We start from the raw sequence: 18,627 nt of genomic DNA on the forward strand, positions 1-18,627 counted from the left end.
CAAACCGGGGGGGGCGCGGGGTAAGGTGCCAAAACTGGAGGGGTCAAAGACAGTATAATAGCCTTTGTAGATAAGGTGTAGCATAGTGGTGGGGCAAAAGTGCGAAAAGTGGGAGCATTTGCCCCCCCCTCGCCCCCCTCTAATCGCCGTCACTGTATATGAAAATTAGTACGTTTAGCACCGAATTACATATAAATGCATTACATACAAATAAGGTTTAATTAGCACGTTATAAAATTATTTTTGGCCGAGACCTACAGTAATATACCTATAAAACAGAATTACGCACAACTGAGCTACGTATAAAGCTCAACACGGTGTTGAGAGCTCCGATTTGGCAACAGCGCTAACTTCTGCCACCCGCCTAATTTCATGGCCATGCGCTCAGTTATTCTCCTTGCGTTTTAGAACAGTGTCTCTACAGTGATCGCACCTCACGTGTGCTTAAAAAAATGGCGTCCTTCACTAGCGAGCGAGCAGGACAGAGAGACAATCAGTGAGCTCATTTGCCACCGTTCCGTCCGCAGACAGCTATTGTGAGTGAAGGTAAACTTCGGCCTTATCTCTCCCCGCCCTTCCAATTGTAATCCATTTCCTGCCATAAACATAATTTACCCTTCAACAATGGAAACGCTAGAGTTGGCTCATTATATTAGCCATCGACGCACATATTGCTGGCCGGAAGCAGGGTTCGTGCTATCCTTTTCTATCTTTAAGCACGCAAAAAACTACAAAAGTTGCGTGGCGCTACGTTTGAAAACAGAAAAACACAAATGCAAATAATGTATACCATCTACTCTACATCAGCGTTGCCAAACTCCAAATACGAAAAAGTGCTGTTTAATTTGTGAAATTATGCTAAATATTGATAAATTGTACTAGGATATATAATTATAATAATTATAATATTCTTATTGATAATTAGTAATAGTAATTTATTATTATAATTCTTTCGTCCGAGATGACTTCAACATTGAACTAGAGAGAGATTTAGATGATGCATCGACTGTACAGCGAAATATTTGTTTTATTTGCGTCCCACAACTTTCTACCGATTTCTTGCCATGAAATGTTTCTCCTCTCCTGGGGAGAATGAAGAAATTATGAAGAGAAGAGGGTGTGATTATACCGGAAATGAGAACTGGATATAATTTTATTTTTAAGTGAATTTAAGTCTTTTAAGTTAATTTCTCCCTCCCAGAGAAGCAAGTCTGAAAATCATGCAGGGTGCTAGGTGCCAATGAACCTGAATTTTGTGCTAGATTTAGCATCATTATGCTAGGGTAGGCAACGCTGCTCTACATCCTTCTGGCAAATACTCGTCTTCACTGTATTGAACCTAATCTTTGGAATCTGTTTCTGAATTTTTCTATTCCCTAGGTCACAAGTATTTCGAAGTAATTGATTTCAATTAGCAACTGCAATATTATCATCACGGAATAGTTATCACAGCGCGTTATGACGTCATTGATTCAGAGTTCGATTCGAAGCTGGGTGACTGTCCCTTCCTCAGTTTCATACTATCTTCACTCATTTTCATCGTCACGATTAGTCAGAAGTGGTAGAGAGACGGTGATAAATAACAAATGAAATCAAATTATCTTCAAAAATAAAGTTTCCCTGAAACAGTCCGGACAATTAACCACAATATTTCACCTGTATTTTTCTTGGCTTCATGCTCTCTTTTATATTGTAGGGCCTCCCCGATGGAGTAGTCGTAACGCAGGAGCCTTCTAATAAAATAATCCTGGATTCGATACCCACATGAGGCACACAATAGGATACCACTTTATAGTGCAGGTCCAGTCCCAATTAGTATTCTTGTGTATAACTTGTACCTAAAAACAAACTCAGAAATGTATTTAGGAAAATTAAGTCTGTAGTTATAGCCGCCTCCGTGGCTAAGTGGTTAGCACATTTCACTATGACGCCAGGGGTCCCGGCAAGGACGTATTTAGGAAGGGGGACCAGGGGGGTTGAACCCCCCGAAAGACTTATGAAGTACTAACATTAAATGATGAAAATTATATTGTTTCAGAATTTGTTGTATAATTTCCTCTGAACTTATTGGAAGAGAAGGATTATATTAGGATCATACGGCTTTGAAGGACAGGAAGGACGTATTTAGGGGGTCCAGGGGTCCGGACCCCCGGAAAGACTTGCCGAGTAATAAAATTAAGTAACGAAAATGTTAGCATTTGTTGCATAATGGATGGTTATTAATTTCCTCTGAAATTTTTTATAAGGCAAGGATTATATTGGGATCATACGGCTTTGATTGACATTGCAAAGAAGATTTTTGTACACTACTTCTCAAAATAATATGCATAAAATATTAATCAGACACTTCATGTAACATTATTTTTGTTATTCGATAAATATTGAATCATTCATCTATTTGACATTAATTTCATTGCCAGGGCACATGTTTTTATGTTAACTACAGTTAAGCTACGTAATGAATATGCGCGGTTATATATCTATTCTTATAGTCGTTTTACTTATCCGTGTAATAAAAATATAATATTAATTTATGTATTGTAATTAGTGTTAATTTGATTTAATATAATAATTTTCATTTAAACATTATTATTATTATTATTATTATTACACTTGGTTTGGATCCCCCCCCCCCAAAAAAAAACACATAAATCTAGATACGTGCCTGGGTCCCAGGTTTTAATTCCGGACTGGGCATGGATGTTTGTGAGTGTCCATTCATCACTCATCCCCATCTTCGCAAATTAGGAAAAGTGGCAAATGAACACACAATGTTATTTGATCTCCCTGAAGCACAATCAAGGACGTCCGCAGGATTTTTTCCAGGGGGGGCAAACAAGGCACATTTTCCCCAAAAATAGGATTGTTCCCTAAACCCCATTGCTTAAATTTGAATTTATGGTGTTCATGCAATAATTAACGCATATTATTGTGGATAAAATTAAATTATGTGTGTGAAATACATAATTTTTGGTTAACTTTCATTTTCAAGGGGGGGCGGCATGGCCTCCCTTGCCCCCTGCCCCTCCTTCCGGATGAGCACAATATATATGAAGCGGCTTTTCTTTGGTGATCAGCTCATCGAATCCATCGCCGCTGTTTTTCTGCGTTTCGAGACCAAAGACAAATACAGAGTGTCCGAAAAGTCACGCAACCCGGTGTTTACGACCGTATAACGGAATAGCGAAACGGAATGAGAAGAAACGCTTTCTGCCAAGAGAATGCCCTGTATATTGGGAAAATTTAGAGAGACAAACATATGTAAGAACATGCGTGTTTTAATAACAAATAAGCAAAGTGTTGCCAAAGGCGGAAAAAAAATATTTGCAAATCGTGTATATTGATGCACAGAACTCACTGAGGTAAATTATTGCAACATTTCACAATACCAACGAACAATTTGGATGGCCATCTAATGAATTTGACAGAAAAAGAACTTTGACGAAGTTTCAAAAACATTGCAGAAGAGAATAAATGGGCTGTTCCAAAAATCGATGTTTTCACAATATTACGAGGGACACTGGCAACACTGTTGGTGTCACGTGTCACTAACAGACGTGTTTCACCTCAGGCTATCACACTAAGGCACTTTTAACGACAAAGGAGAAAGTTGGTTATTCTCGAACATATGCAATAAATTACATACACCTTGCAACCCTGAAATGTGGGTATCACTACAAATTAAAGCAAATGTTTGTAGTGTCCACCATTTTCTTGGATACATAAGTTGGTTCTTTTGATCATATTCTCAGATACCTTCCTGAGGGTTGCAGCACCGATATTATTAATTTCCTGTGTAATGTTTCGTTTCAGCTCCTCCAATGTTCTGGGTCCGTTTGGTATACTTTCCCCTTTAAGTAACCCCACAGAAAAAAATCTCCAGATGTTAAATCGGGCGAGCGACTGGGCCATAAATCCTTGGATATTAGACGATCACCAAAAAATTATCTCAGCATACGAAGAGATTCATTAGATGTATGGCAAGTTGCTCCATTTGTTGTAGCCAAACATCACGTTCGTCTTTTTCCAGGAGAGCAACGAATTGCATTATGAGATCCCCGTACACAGCAGTATCCACTGTTGTCTCAAAGAATAACGGTCCTACAATACGACGTCGCGATATTCCACACCATACACCGATTTTCGGAGAGTGCAAGGGTAGTTCATGCAACTGATGTGGGTTTTCTGTCAACCAATGCCTGGAATTTTGGCTGTTGACATACCTATCCAATTGAAACCACATTTCAGGGTTGCAAGGTGTATGTAATTTATTGCATATGTTCGAGAATAACCAACTTTCTCCTTTGTCGTTAAAAGTGCCTTAGTGGATAGCCTGAGGTGAAACACATCTGTTAGTGACACGTGACACCAACAGTGTTGCCAGTGTCCCTCGTAATATTGTGAAAACATCGATTTTTGGAACAGCCCATTTATTCTCTTCTGCAATGTTTTTGAAACTTCGTCAAAGTTCTTTTTCTGTCAAATTCATTAGATGGCCATCCAAATTGTTCGTTGGTATTGTGAAATGTTGCAATAATTTACCTCAGTGAGTTCTGTGCATCAATATACACGATTTGCAAATATTTTTTTTCCGCCTTTGGCAACACTTTGCTTATTTGTTATTAAAACATGCATGTTCTTACATATGTTTGTCTCTAAATTTTCCCAATATACAGGGCATTTTCTTGGCAGAAAGCGTTTCTTCTCATTCCGTTTCGCTATTCCGTTATACGGTCGTAAACACCGGGTTGCGTGACTTTTCGGACACTCTGTAGTATCTCCCAAATTCTCCTTACGATGCTGGATCAACAACGAACTCCTGTAGCTCCTACCGGGACCTCTAGCACCAGAGGCGAGAGACTTATTCTTTCGATCACTCTGTATCTCCATGACATAATGCAGGAGCTCAAGAAACAATGTACCTATGTGAAAATCTTAACCGATCACCTTTCTTGCATTAATGGTAAATAACAAAAGGCGTGTAGAATTATGAGGTGTCATTCCTTTCTTGACAGTTTTCACTACATAAATATTGAATCAATTTTTTTTCTTGTTGAGGCCAAGAAGGTAAAATGGCGCATTGGTAGTCGACCGCAGTGGAGGAGTGGTTAGCAAAGTACGCTACAATGTCAGAAGTTCGTGTTCGAATCCCAGTTCTGACATGGTTCTTTGTGTTTGTCCCAGTGAGAATACCGATTATATAGAGTCGATTTGATACCTGTGAAAATTGAGAAAAACTGCAAGAAACGGGGATACTATCGTTTAGGGGTATTATTTAAAGAAAGCGGCAAAGTCGTGGCGTTGTAATAAGGGGTCCTGGGTTCGAAACCCGGTGGAGGTAAATGGTGTTTCCGATCCCACTTTAAATTGTACGTACACTCCCGATTAGCCTTTCTGTGCATAAAGTGCACTTAAACAAACTCAATCCAATCTGAACCCAATTGAAAGTTCATCATAAGAGGGAAAATGTGAGCTCGGGAACTTAAAATTGACAGTATATCATAAATAGTAAACAATGCAAAATTTCAAATCCTGGATATATGGTATCCGATATCCATTCCTTAAAAACACGTAGAAATAATAAAAACAGTCATGAACAATTTGACGAACCATACTTGTGGTTCCCACTGTACTTTATAACATGAAACTGCTCAAGAATATGCGAAACTAAATCGAAAACTTATATTGAAAATATTGACTACTTCGCTAGGAAGAATTAAATACTAATTACGCAAATGAATATAAACTTATGGTTAAACACAATTGAATTATGCCTGTTAAAATACAATTTCGACAAAATGCTGTAGAGAGAAGCGACTTACGGCACTAACAAGTGAAGCAAGTGTACAATCCTCGTCTCCCTCACAGACTGGACCTCTTTCTGATACTTTTATACTCTGTTTCGGCTATCTCTGGAGCAAATGAACGAAAGCAAGTCTCTGCGCAAGTTGAGACCGGAGACGGCTCCACCAATGAACACGTTAGACGGAATGGGATTGCATGGAGTGGGAAAAGCGACTGCGGTCGCCAGACCTCGTTGCAACGTGTACAGCTTCCCCTTACCAACTCGATTTCAGCCCCTTCTCTGCCGTTATGCATAGCCTTACTTCCGAGATACCCGGGACAGGGTATACACAAATTACTGCCTCAGCGTGCGCAAAGAAACAGATGTGTTTGGAAGAAACACGATCAGGTTAGAGTGTTAAGAACAGCGTGAGACGAAATTTCAATAAAATTATCTTCGTTAAACTCATAACATTTCAGTATACTTTAGAATCTAACACTTCAAAACGAACCATTCATTTTACAAGAAATAAATTGGATCCACTTCTTTATATACAATTCTTTCTTATTATCATTACCATTTCAAAAGTCTACCTAGCTTTCCTACCTCCGGGGTAATTTGCAACAATGATGAATGATGAAATGGAGTACACGATGGTCATGAGCATGAGTGTCCATCAACTTCATCTACTCGGCATGAATCACCATCGTCGCGATAAGCCAACTGTGTCAGAAAAGCGACATAACATAAGGAATATACAAATACAGTAAAACCTCGTTAATCCGGGCCCCGATAAGACGCAGTTCGCTTAATCCGGACAGGCAAAAAGAAAGAAAAGCAGAATGCAGGGTTTTAAATGTGGCTAGAAGTCAACAAGAGAACTTCCTAAGGAAAAGGCAGTCAACCACTGATGAAATTCTGTTTTCCGCAGATTTTGTTCTGTACTGTATAGTGTATTTAAGCCTATGCCCTTTATATACACCATAATAAACGTGTTTTGTTGCTATAAACGGAGTTTTAATGCACTTTTTACTGTTCTTTTAGCATATTTCACTTAATCGGGACGTTAAACCGGCCAACTTATCCCCCCCAATTAGTCCGAATTACCGAGCTTTTACTGTACTGCAATGCTTGTTCTATCAAGGATACGAACTTGTGACCCTTGTATTTGAAGTGCACTGCGCTAATCACTGTGGCAGAGAGTTCGGCAAAATACATATTTACAAAACACAGGTCCACTTTGAATTACTGGTAATTAACGTCGTCTCCATTTTAGCCCTTTTCTATACTGAAAATCCAAGGTAAACAATGCAAAGTTGTTTGTTAACCATCGTGCCTTTCAATGCGCAGAATACATGCTTGACTCAATGTATTCTTTCGTAAGTCCCTTGCAAACTTGCTTCCTTCCCTCTGCCCATTTTACAACGCTACTGTAACAGTGTTCGCTCTAAGATCAACGCGAGCATAGAAGATCGATCTTCTACAGTAAACAAGAGTTGCCCACAAGAGATATACAATCTATTTTCATATGAGTCAGAAACTTAAAATTGGCTGGAATTTTCATCAGCAGCACAGCTTCGTTATTTGGTGATTTAAGCATGTTCATTAGAGTGCGCTTCAAATCTCATGCATATGGAGATAGCCAATAGCAGCGTACTGCAGTGGTGCCATATCGAAATCTCGCACGGAAAAGAGACAGCGTGGTTGAGAGAAAAACCCTTGTCACGGAGAGCACGGCAACGCCGTGCGTCTGTGATTCGCTTGTTCTGTTCAGCCGTTCAAGGCCATATGCAGGAGAGTTCAGGCGCACCTAGAAGGACATTCACGTCCACCCAGCTACGAAGAACACCAGGCCGGGATTCGAACCTGAGAGAGCTTTTACGTATTACTTATCACGTTTTGACGAATTGTAAACAAACAATTCTTCTTTATATGAAAATTCATAAGAATTATAGCATAACTAATAGCTACATAATTCAAGTCAAATGTACTAATATTATCCCCAATATCAACCAAATACAGCTTAAAATTTGCAACAGGAAAATGGTAAATGCCAACAGCCAAGTACTGTAGTAAATTTCTACATGAAAATAGTTCAAAACATGACCCTTTTTTTAGAGTATTTAATATGCAAGTTTACTGTTAACTACCAGTAATTCTCAGTATACCAAACTGTGGAATAGCTTGTTCACATCAAATTTAAAATATCTTGCCTGTCCATTTGTTTGTTTGTTAAAAAACTACTTTTAATACACTATTACAGAAACTTTGATTTTCCCAGAAACTATGATTTCCCTGGCATTTCCATGACTTTTCCAGAAAAAGGAAATTTCCTGACTTTTCCAAGATTTTCAGGTTTTCTAGACAAGTAAACACCCTGATCACATCGTGACGGTCACGTTGGTTTACACATATTTGCCTTTGTTATTTTCAAATCCCTAATTTTCATTTATTTCTTAAAAAGTTTATAATTATTTGTGGTATAATTTTTAGCATGTATATTAACACATATATATGTCCCGACTGCCAGTCTCCCTCCGAAAATCCTGCCTAGAGGTGTGGAGATCTTCAACTAGCAATCGGTTGACGTGGGGTCAGCACGTCGAACCCTCAGCCGTTTCGAGACGGGGTTACGCTACTCACTCGTAGCTCCCTAATTTCCTCAAGAAGGTGGCTTACCATCGGTCCTATACACAGGCCGAAAACCCAGGACTGAACCCTGGCGGACTCGAACCCATGCCGTCCCGCAGTCGGAGTCCAAAGCACAGCGCCGCATGCCCGCGGAGGAGGACATATAATAACATTAAATCTTATAAGAAAACTGTAAAGTATCAAATATGTTGTTTATTGACTTTTTTATTCTACTTCCCTTTTTGTGCCACTTTTGGCTAATTTGCGAAGATGGGGATGAGTTATGATATTATGAAATTGATGAATGGACACTCACAAACATCCATGCCCAGGCCGGTATTGAACCCGGAACGCCTTAATTACAAGACGAGGACGTTACTACTACGCAACCGAGGAGGCATCGTTTGTCATTATGGGATAAAAATATTATGATGTTTGTTAACGTTTGCTAGTCCTTGAATTACACACACTAATTACTGTAATCAAGTACCAACAAGATCTGTATCGTTGTAAACAGTACATCTAGTCCCAATTAGCATATTAAGAACATAATGTGGATTTTAAACATTCTTTAGCCTTTCTCGCGATCAAATAAACAAGCGCCTGCCAAACACTTCACGCCCGAAAGGTCTACAACCTCAGAATTCTAAATAGTTGGTCACGGCATTTCATTCACAATCACATTAGCTTACAAAGGCGCTAAACGCTATGATAAATTCTACGCAAACTCTCTCTTTCAGACTAGTCAAACCAAGGTATCAATGTGCTTATTACCATAGGAATTTCTAAATAAAGACAACATATGTACTTACGAAGGAAATATTCCGCCTGATGACTCAATGCTTGCTTTGATGTGTCTGAAATCGGAAAAGTGTCTGCTGGAGCTGGAGGCAACACGGGAGAACAAGGCCATCATCAGCGAGTCAGATCACGTGACGTCAGGCCCTAAATTGCGAGACGCGAAAAACAGGTTTTCGGTGTTGTATGGTTCGCTTCTTCCAAAGGTAAAGCCGGTGGCGAAAGCAATAGTAAGCAAACCGTTAATCATTATATTCACCACTTTTTTTCCACGGGATTTACGCTTGAGAACACAATTTTAAATGTCAGAAAAGAGGATAATATCTAATCTCCATGCAATTCCATCCCTAAAAACACGCAAGAGATAAAATAAAGCAGGGTTGGTGCGAATGGGAGCACCCTTTAATTTCTTTCCCCACCCCCCTTTCAGAACCTTTTCTTAAACCGAAAACACAATTAACTCTTGTCTTATTACTTTATGAGACCTATCTAAACCACATCGGATATTGAGCGTAGAATGTTAGGGATTGAAATGAAACAGTTAATAATACCGACCTGTGTGGCGATGTGATTAACAGAGAGCGTTACAACACAAGGGGTCCCCGGTTCGAATCCATATCTAGTCATGGGCTATCTTTGTGAGTGTCCCTTCATCGCTTTCATTACATAAACACTTATCCTCACCGCCGCGATTATCTAAAAATGGAAGAAAAGCGACGCTAAATAACAAAATTCAAATCAACTTAAATCAAGAGTTATTGTATACAACAGGCAAATCATTGGTCCTAATCTGGAGGAGAAGCCGCATTTACTTTCTTGTATTGGAGTCAGTTCCTACAAAGATCACCCGCTTTTCTCTGTCTTTTATCAGCATTTGTCTTAACCCTAGCGGTGGGTGGGTGGGGGGGGGGGGGGCAGGTCTACCATTTTTTGTTTTTCAAATTCGAACATTTAATAACAAATTCAAAGTAAATTACGAGGGTCATATTGAGAGTAAGGAACAACACATTTTCATGAACTAAGTCTTGGTATTATTAAAGAAAGCATGCTACATGATAATCTACAGACTTTTCTTTACTTCTCAACAAACTCTCCATTTCATTGCACGAATTTCTACCATCTTTCTTGAAGCTTGAAAATACCCTTACGGTAGAGCTCTGTTGCAGCTTCTCGCAGACACTGACACACTGCTTTCTGTATGTCCTCCGTCATGTGGTGGCGTTGGCCTCATAACTGGTCCTTCACCAAACCGAACAGATGATAGTCGGACGGTGAAATGTCGGGACTGTAGGGAGGGTGAGGCAGAAGATACCACCCCATTTTCCAAATTTCCTCCCTGGTGAACTGTGGCGATTGCGGGCGTGCATTATCATGTTGAAGGATGATTTTCTTTCCAGGACGTTTATCTCGCAATGCACGACGGAGATTGTGGAGAGTTTAGATATAATGGCAAGCATTTATGGTGAGCCCAGGTTCAAGAAATTAAATCAGAATGCACCACTTTGCTTTCCATGTTGCATTCCGTGGAGGCAGTTCGTGGTTAAGCGCTCCAAGGCTGATATTTGATGCTCGTGTCTCCTTCTTTAAAATATTTTACTCACTGCTATCACGCATGCATGCATCTCTATACACACGCTTAAGTCTATTCTGAATTTCAGCAGCAGGAATTTCCTCTTTAACAAGGAATTCAATCAGAAGACGTTGTCGAAACGAAACATCACCGTCAGCCATTTTTAAACAAGTGACTGCGCTCACGCGATCAAAAGTACTGACGTCACACTAACTCGACGTGTTCAGTAAATTCTGTATTTTGCGATGATTTCTTTGTTTGCGTGCATTGATGGATTCTGATTTTTAAAAAAACTTTTGCTCATTACTTCCATATGTCCCACGTACATTGTTCCCTACGGACTTTAGAATGTTTCTGTACATCAATATGGTAACGGACATAGGTGGCCAAATTCACGTGGGCCTATGAACCACTCCTTTTAGATGTTTGTCTTCATGACACTGAGTTACAATGTAATGATGGTAAATTTTGTAATTGTAATGATTGCTCTATAACTGCATCTATGTAAAGAAAAAGTATTAAATCAAAATTAGAAAGGTTATATTGGGGTTTAATTAATGATAAAATTTGTTTGTAACACTGGTACACAATACATTGGTTCTTGTTACAGTAATGTCAATTTTTAAAATTATTATAATGGATATATTATTGCATCTTGTCACCTGTAAGGAAACACTCCCGCGCAATCGAGGCTGATGTGAACACGCAGTGGAAACGTCCCAGAGAGAGCCCTATGCGTCTCCAGGACGTTCATTGGAAATAAAGATCTTAAAATTAATACCAGCATGGTTTCAATGAAACAGATAATTGTATTAACCTGAATTTTATTCCTTGTCTGGTGAGAACAAATTTCGAAATATATTAAATGTAACAAAAAGAATTATAAACAATTCACTACAGTACCATTAAACACTTACATAAGTTAACTTAAATACACGAAACAAACTTCAACTCTTTTACAAATTAACTTATCGAACTGTACCTATAATTTACTGGCGTGAGTGAAAGTGTATTCAATATGAAATGTATTTGTAATTATCAGGAATGTTGCCCCTTATTTTATCAAAAGGGCCACCCCATTACCTGACGTGTTGTCGGGTTGCGTAATGTGTTCGGCGTGCTACCCAGAGCTCGAGTGGACGATTCTTCCAGGTCGCTCTTGAACACTCGAGTTCGTATCCGGTAGCACCAATCAGAGCACGCCTGACGTCATATATATTTCTAATATCTAACCATAGAGTTCGCTAGTAACACAAATACTCTAAGGCCACTTAACAAAAACATGGAGTGATCTTAACCAATGAACAAAAGAAGCAGTGATTCAGTGACAAGATGGTTTCTTGAGTGTGTGGCCTTTTGAGGCATCTCCCCCTTCGGGTAAGTAAGTTTCTTGTATTACAGCACGGGTTAGCTAGGATTAAGAATCATTTCATCTTCTATTGACCTGCTTTGAACAAGCTTTGCTGATATGGTTGCACTAAAGCAAGAAGAAGTAAAAGAAAGTTACTTCTTGTAGTGGTCATCACTTTTGTTGGTGTATTTTCTTCTAATTCTTCTAAAAGTTTAGTCCGGGTGCTAAATGGAAAAGCATCACTTCACTGTTTTTGGAAGCTTATGTTATTTACATTTCAGATCCGATTAATGCCACTCTGTCAACCTTGAGCAATTTGAGTAATTCAAGATGGCGTCCAATAGGCGGACTTTCTAGTTAATGACCTATATTTCAGCAATCAATGGTCGATAATTTCTTACACAATGTTCTGTCTCATCGCACACTGTTCTCCTGGCAACCTATTCAACAAAAGATTGGTCAGTTCTAGATATCCCTCGATACCGGAAATGTCTTCCGCTTCCGGTATTGGATTTAACCAACATTCTGCCAAAAACTATAAACTTTATATGAACACAAACAACAATATAAAAAACAAACATATAAAACATATTAATGGTAAAATAACAAACAAAAAGCATGTTAAAGATAAACAAGGCGTAGCAAAGTTCCTGTGTAGGAAACCATGCGAGGAAAAACTTTATTGATACGGAGCACGTGTTCGCTTTTTGAGAACTACCATTGGATTGATTGATTGATTTGTGTTTTATGTCCAGTTTATGCACAGTAAGGCTAATAGAGACTGGACATATTACAGTTTAAAGTGGTATCCGAACCATTATGTGCCCTCCACCGGATATCGAACCAAGGACCCCTTGATTATAAGGCGACGACGTTACCACTGCGCCATCGGGGAGGCCCTGCTACCATTGGAGTATGTGATCATGAACACATCGACTTTTTTATTAATACGGTCTCTAATGGAATTACGAATGTTTGTTATCAGTTCTCCTACAATTTTATAAGGACTGGACCTACAGTTTAGAATGCGATTCGAACCATTTTGAGTTTATGCTTTAAGTCAACTTCATGCATAGATAGGCTATCAGGACTAAACCTGAAGTTCAAAGTGGTATCCGAACCAATATGTTCCTTCATCGGGTAGCGCACCCGGAACCCTTGATTACAAGGCGACAAAGTTACCGCAAGTTACGGAAGGCATCTCGAACCACTTTGCAAAGTGCCTTCATCGGGGGTTGATCCCCAAGTGTGCTTAATTACAAGGGAACAGCATTTCCACTAAGCCACGAGGGAGGCCTGATATTACAGATGGTAATTTGCCCAGTATTAAGTTTGTAGTCAAGCGGTTAACACCGTAGCCTTGTAATGAAGAGATCAAAGATTTTATTCCCAGTAGAAGCATATCTCTAAAGTGATACAAATACCATTTGTAACTGTTGGTGTGCTTAATTTAATTCTTGTTTTAAGTTCGTTTTATGCACAGATAGACTAATCGCTATTGGACCTACAGTTTAAACTGAAGTTCAAACCACTGGACAACTCGACTGGGTATCAAACCCGAGACCCCTTAATTACAAGGCGGCGACGTTACCACTACGCAATTGAGGAGGCTTGTCTAGTTCCGATTAGGCTATCTGAGCAGAATGTGGAATAAAGACAACATTAAACAAAAATAGTAAACAATGGAGCTCTCAGGTTGTAATTGCTATTAATGACAGTAATATGAAAATATAAATGAAACAGACGTAAATAAGAATTGGGTGCACATTCGTAATGCAATAGAATCAGCAGCTAAAGAAAGTATAGGATACCATAAACCAAGAAAAAGTAAGCCATGGTTTGATAATGAATGTCATAATCTAATAGAAATAAGAAATCAGGCTAGACTTAGGTGGTTAAATAACTCTGATGATATAAATTTAACAATTATAATAGAATAAAGCGAGAAGTTAACCGCACGTCTAGAAGTAAAAAAAGAGATTATTTGAAAAGCAAAATTAACGAAATTGAAACAAACAGCAAAAATAAAAATATGAGAGATTTATATAAAGGTGTAAATGAGTTTAGAAAGGGGTGGCAACCTAAAGTAAACTTGATAAAAGATAAAGATGGTGATTTTCTAGCTGACCCAAGCAATATTCTAAATAGATGGAAGAAGTACTTTAATGACCTTTTAAATGTTCATGTAGGAGATAAATCAGAAGTAAATGAAGTACACACAGCAGAACCTTTAGTTCCAGAACCTAACTTGACTGAAGTTAAAGATGCTATTAAAAGGCTAAAGAATAACAAAGCACCTCGCATCGATTTCATACCAGCTGAGTTAATTAAATATGGTTGGAATTCATTAATATGTCAAATTATAAATTAATTTGTTTAATATGGAATAAAGAAGAAATCCTTCAACAGTGGAAAGAATCCATAATTGTTCCTGTGTTTAAAAAAGGTGATAAACTGAACTGCAATAATTACCGTGGAATTTCTTTACTCTCAACAACATATAAAATATTATCTAACATTCTTTTAACAAGACTAACCCCATATGCTAATGAAATTATATGTGATTATGAATATGGATTTTAACGTAACAGATCAACTACAGATCAAATTTTGCACATTAGACAGACACTTGAAAGTAAGTGGGAATATAATCAAAATGTTCACCAGCTCTTCATTGATTTCAAAAAAGCATATGATTCGGTCAAAAGAGAGAAATTATATAATATATTAGTCGAGTTTGGAATACCTAAGAAGCTTGTTAGTATGATAAAAGTATGCACCAGTGAAACAGAAAGTAAAATTCGTGTGGGTATTAATGTGTCTGACAAATTTACAATTCATGATGGGTTAAAACAAGGAGATGTATTATCTGCATTGCTCTATAATTTTGCCTTAGAATATGCTGTTAGGAAGGTAAAAGAAACTAACGAAGGACTAAAATTAAATGATGTGACTCAGTTGTTAGCATATGCAGATGATGTAGACTTATTAGGGGATGATATAAATACAATTAAGAATAATGCTAAAATATCTTTCAAAACTGCTTAAGAGATAGGTTTGGAAGTTAACAAACAGAAAACTAAATATATGCTTACAGGCCGAAACCAAGTGTTAGGTAATAATCAAAATCAAAATATTGATAAAAACTCGTTTCAAGCAGTTTGCAAATTCAAATACTTAGTAGTAATATTAACAAATGAAAATTATATTAAAGATGAAATAAGAAGTAGGCTTAATTCAGGAAATACATGTTACTTCTCTCTTCATAAACTTTTGTCTTCTCGTTTAATATCTAAGAAACTAAAAGTTGAAATATATAAAACAGTAATTTTGCCTGTAGTATTATATGTGTGCGAAACTTGGTCTATTACATTGAAAGAGGAACATAAATTGAGAGAATTTGAAAGTCGTTAGGAAAATCTTTGGACCTAAAAGGGATGAGGAGACAGGTGAGTGGAGAAGGTTACATAATTTAGAACTACATAATTTATATTCATGTCCAGATATTATTCGAATAATTAAATCAAGAAGACTTAGGTGGGCAGGCCATGTGGCACGAATGGGAGAGGAAAGAGGAGTTTACAGGATTCTTGTTGGGAAACCTGATGGTAAGAGACCTGCTTTTAGGCCAAGACGAAGATGGAGGGACAACGTTGAGATGGACCGAAGGGAAATCGGTAGGGATGGAAAAGAGTATATAGATCTTGCTCAAGATAGGGACAGATGGAAGGCCTGTGTTGCTGCAGCCATGAACCTTCGGGTTTAAGAAGGCTGGAGAGTTTTAGTTAGACAGTAAACTAAGGTTCACCCTCTTAATTCCAAATTGCAAAATATTGTCATTAATTTGAGATTCTTCCTTGTAATACAGTAGTTTCATAGCCAGCGGCACTTTTGTGAACTGTAATTAAACCATAAAACTCCATCTGGTGGCCTTGAACTGCTCTTAGCTGTTGCAGTATACGGAACTTCCGCGCTTCACAGTTGGTCTCCTACTCACAACAAACTTGCATGTCAAGTTTTAATTCAAGTTTTTTAAAAAGATTTTAAAGTTTGATTACATTAACGTCACAGTAGAGTGCGCACACTTGAAACCGGATTCACCCGTCATTAATTATTTTGCCGAGGCCAGTTCAAGGACTACAGGCATTCCTCTTTCTGCTCTCAAATTCAGCAGTGATGGATTCACGTATGATGTTATTTTCGCAAAGCCAAAAATCAATGTTAAAGCAAATTGCTTTGCTTACAATGTATAAGATGTCTAAAAAAAATTTCTGATTGCACACTAATTTCTGTTTGCTCTGTGCAAAACATATAAAGTCTTAAAGTCTGTATGGTAGTTTTCTATTCCGCCATCAAGAGCGCTGCCTCTGCTAAAATAACTTGATTACCACCTTATTATTTGCGCATTAAATTGATGGGTGGTTAAATGACTGAGCATTGGGGATAATTTGAATCACTTTTTGAAATGACTATATATGCCAAGTGTAGCAGGATTTGAAGTAAATTCTCTGACAAAAAAAATCAAAAACATAAAGAAGCACTTTGACGAACTGTGTCCAAAGACTTCCAGTCGACAGAGCTGATGCAACGTTTGAATATTGTACTCCATGATAGACACAATTTTATCATAACTTGACAATCGTTATAAAGGCATTGATGCAGCCGGCTATCGTGGTGGAGTGGTTAGCAGATCGCGCTACGGCGCCAGGGGTCCCGGGTTTGAATCCCGAGCTAGGCATGGATGTTTGTGAGTGTCCATTCATCAAGTTCATCATGTGATCATTCATTCCCGTCTTCGCAAATTAGCCAAAAGTGACACAAAAGCGAAGTCAAATAAAGCAAATCAATCAATCAAGGGCATCGAAGCAGTTTGTAGGTCCAATCCCGATTAGCCTTAATGTGCATAAAGTAGACTTAAAACAACAATTCAATCAATCAAGCATGGAAGCAGTTGTAGACATATAGGAAGTGATATATTTTTTTTCTTTTTGTCAAGATCTGTAGACACTACGGCTCTGTCCAAAAGCTACAAAGTATATACTTAAAGTATAGTCTTGACGGAAATGACGTCACCTATACCGCGTTTGTTAGAACCTGTCCCGTTGCCCGCGCTAGGGATCGCTCGACAGTTTCGGTGCCAATGAGAAACGAGGAAAAAATCGTCTGCTGGACAGCGAGGAGCGAATGGAAGCCAGAAGAGAGGCGCTTACGTAGACGCTGTTGCTACGTTGCATATTTTAATTGGCTGCCTGGCTTTGACTTTCCCCAGCACGGAGAAAAGCCAGGTTGTAACAAACGCGGTATAGTACAGTTCGAAAGCGTGAAGTTCGCGAGGTATCAAGACCACAGGGCAGAGCACTCCAAGTTGCATTATCGATCACGTGACAAGTGGACTGGTTGTTCATTTGTTTGAAATCACGGAGGTAGAAAGCCAGCAAGTTGTTAGTTGCAGTTCTTGTAATGTGTGGAAATGTATTTATGAGAACATTTGCAAATGTGATTTCTGTGGTAAAAGACAAGTGTTTAAAACGTGGAAAACCAACGTGTCCTCGGTTATATCTACTGATCATATTTGGCGCTACAGTCGAAGTGTAGTTCGAATAATTTTCACTTCCAGTTCACGACTTCAAGACCGCACTGCTAGACCATTCTCGTACTCGCTTCAAGTACGGTCTTGAGCCTTTCGGACACGGCCTGAGCTTCGCAAAAGACCCTTAAAAAATGTATAAACATTTCCAAATTTTATTTCAGTCACAGACATTATCAGAAGTTGTTTCAAACACAAGATAAATGGACACGAATGATGTGCTTGCTCATATCCTTGTGATACAAAATAGCTCACTGACTTGCAGTTATCCTAAAATGAGCATGTCTTGTTTCATGTACAGTCACCAGCTTTGGGAGGCCCAGATTCTGAAATACTGGCTTCCCTGCAATGCATTACGTGTGTAGTCCAATTCCATGGTGACTTCATCAACAACTTTTTAACAGGAAGTTATGCTATTTTCTAAATTTAAAATTATGAAGAAAACTATTTACACAGCACTACAAGTATGCATGAGTCAAGAACGATTTAGTGGTCTGGATTTACTTTCAACTGAAAATGACAGAACCAAAAAATTCAAGTTTAACAAAGTAATCGATGCTCTTGCGAAGGATTGTAATCTTATTTTTTTAATGAGTAATGAATGTATTTCACAGCATCTATTTTATTAGTTATTTTGTACTATTCGTCTCTTGCACTCATCAAAACAAACGAATCTTTATTCATAAAAGAGAGAATTCATATATTTGCTTCCACCCAATATGCTGAAGTTACGCATTTTTTTGCATTCCTAGATACAGCTACTACAATAGAAATAACTGCAGGGCTCCTCTTTAGTACTCTCCACCGGGGCCCCCATGAGACTCGTTACGCCCCTGGCTGTTGTTTCATAAAAAAATGTTCTGGGTCTAAGCTAGAATATGGATGCAGCATATATTTGGAAATGC

At 38.4% G+C, this 18,627-nt stretch overlaps 2 protein-coding genes across 2 annotated transcripts in view; both read right to left on the reverse strand.

Annotated features, from left to right (window-relative positions):
- The window catches only part of LOC145979335 (alpha-tocopherol transfer protein-like), a 236,394-nt gene extending 227,093 nt beyond the window's left edge, over positions 1 to 9,301 (reverse strand). Inside the window, exon 1 of the mRNA XM_083112193.1 lies at positions 9,229 to 9,301. The gene's annotated coding sequence lies outside the window, so the exon portion shown is untranslated. The remainder of the gene's footprint in view (positions 1 to 9,228) is intronic.
- Positions 1 to 18,627, reverse strand: part of LOC145979334 (retinol-binding protein pinta-like) — a 194,336-nt gene that overhangs the window by 45,615 nt on the left and 130,094 nt on the right. The gene's annotated exons all lie outside the window — the stretch shown is intronic.

This window comes from Lepisma saccharinum, chromosome 26 (assembly GCF_977018435.1).
Source record: "Lepisma saccharinum chromosome 26, izLepSacc3.1, whole genome shotgun sequence".
NCBI classification, from domain to species: domain Eukaryota; kingdom Metazoa; phylum Arthropoda; class Insecta; order Zygentoma; family Lepismatidae; genus Lepisma; species Lepisma saccharinum.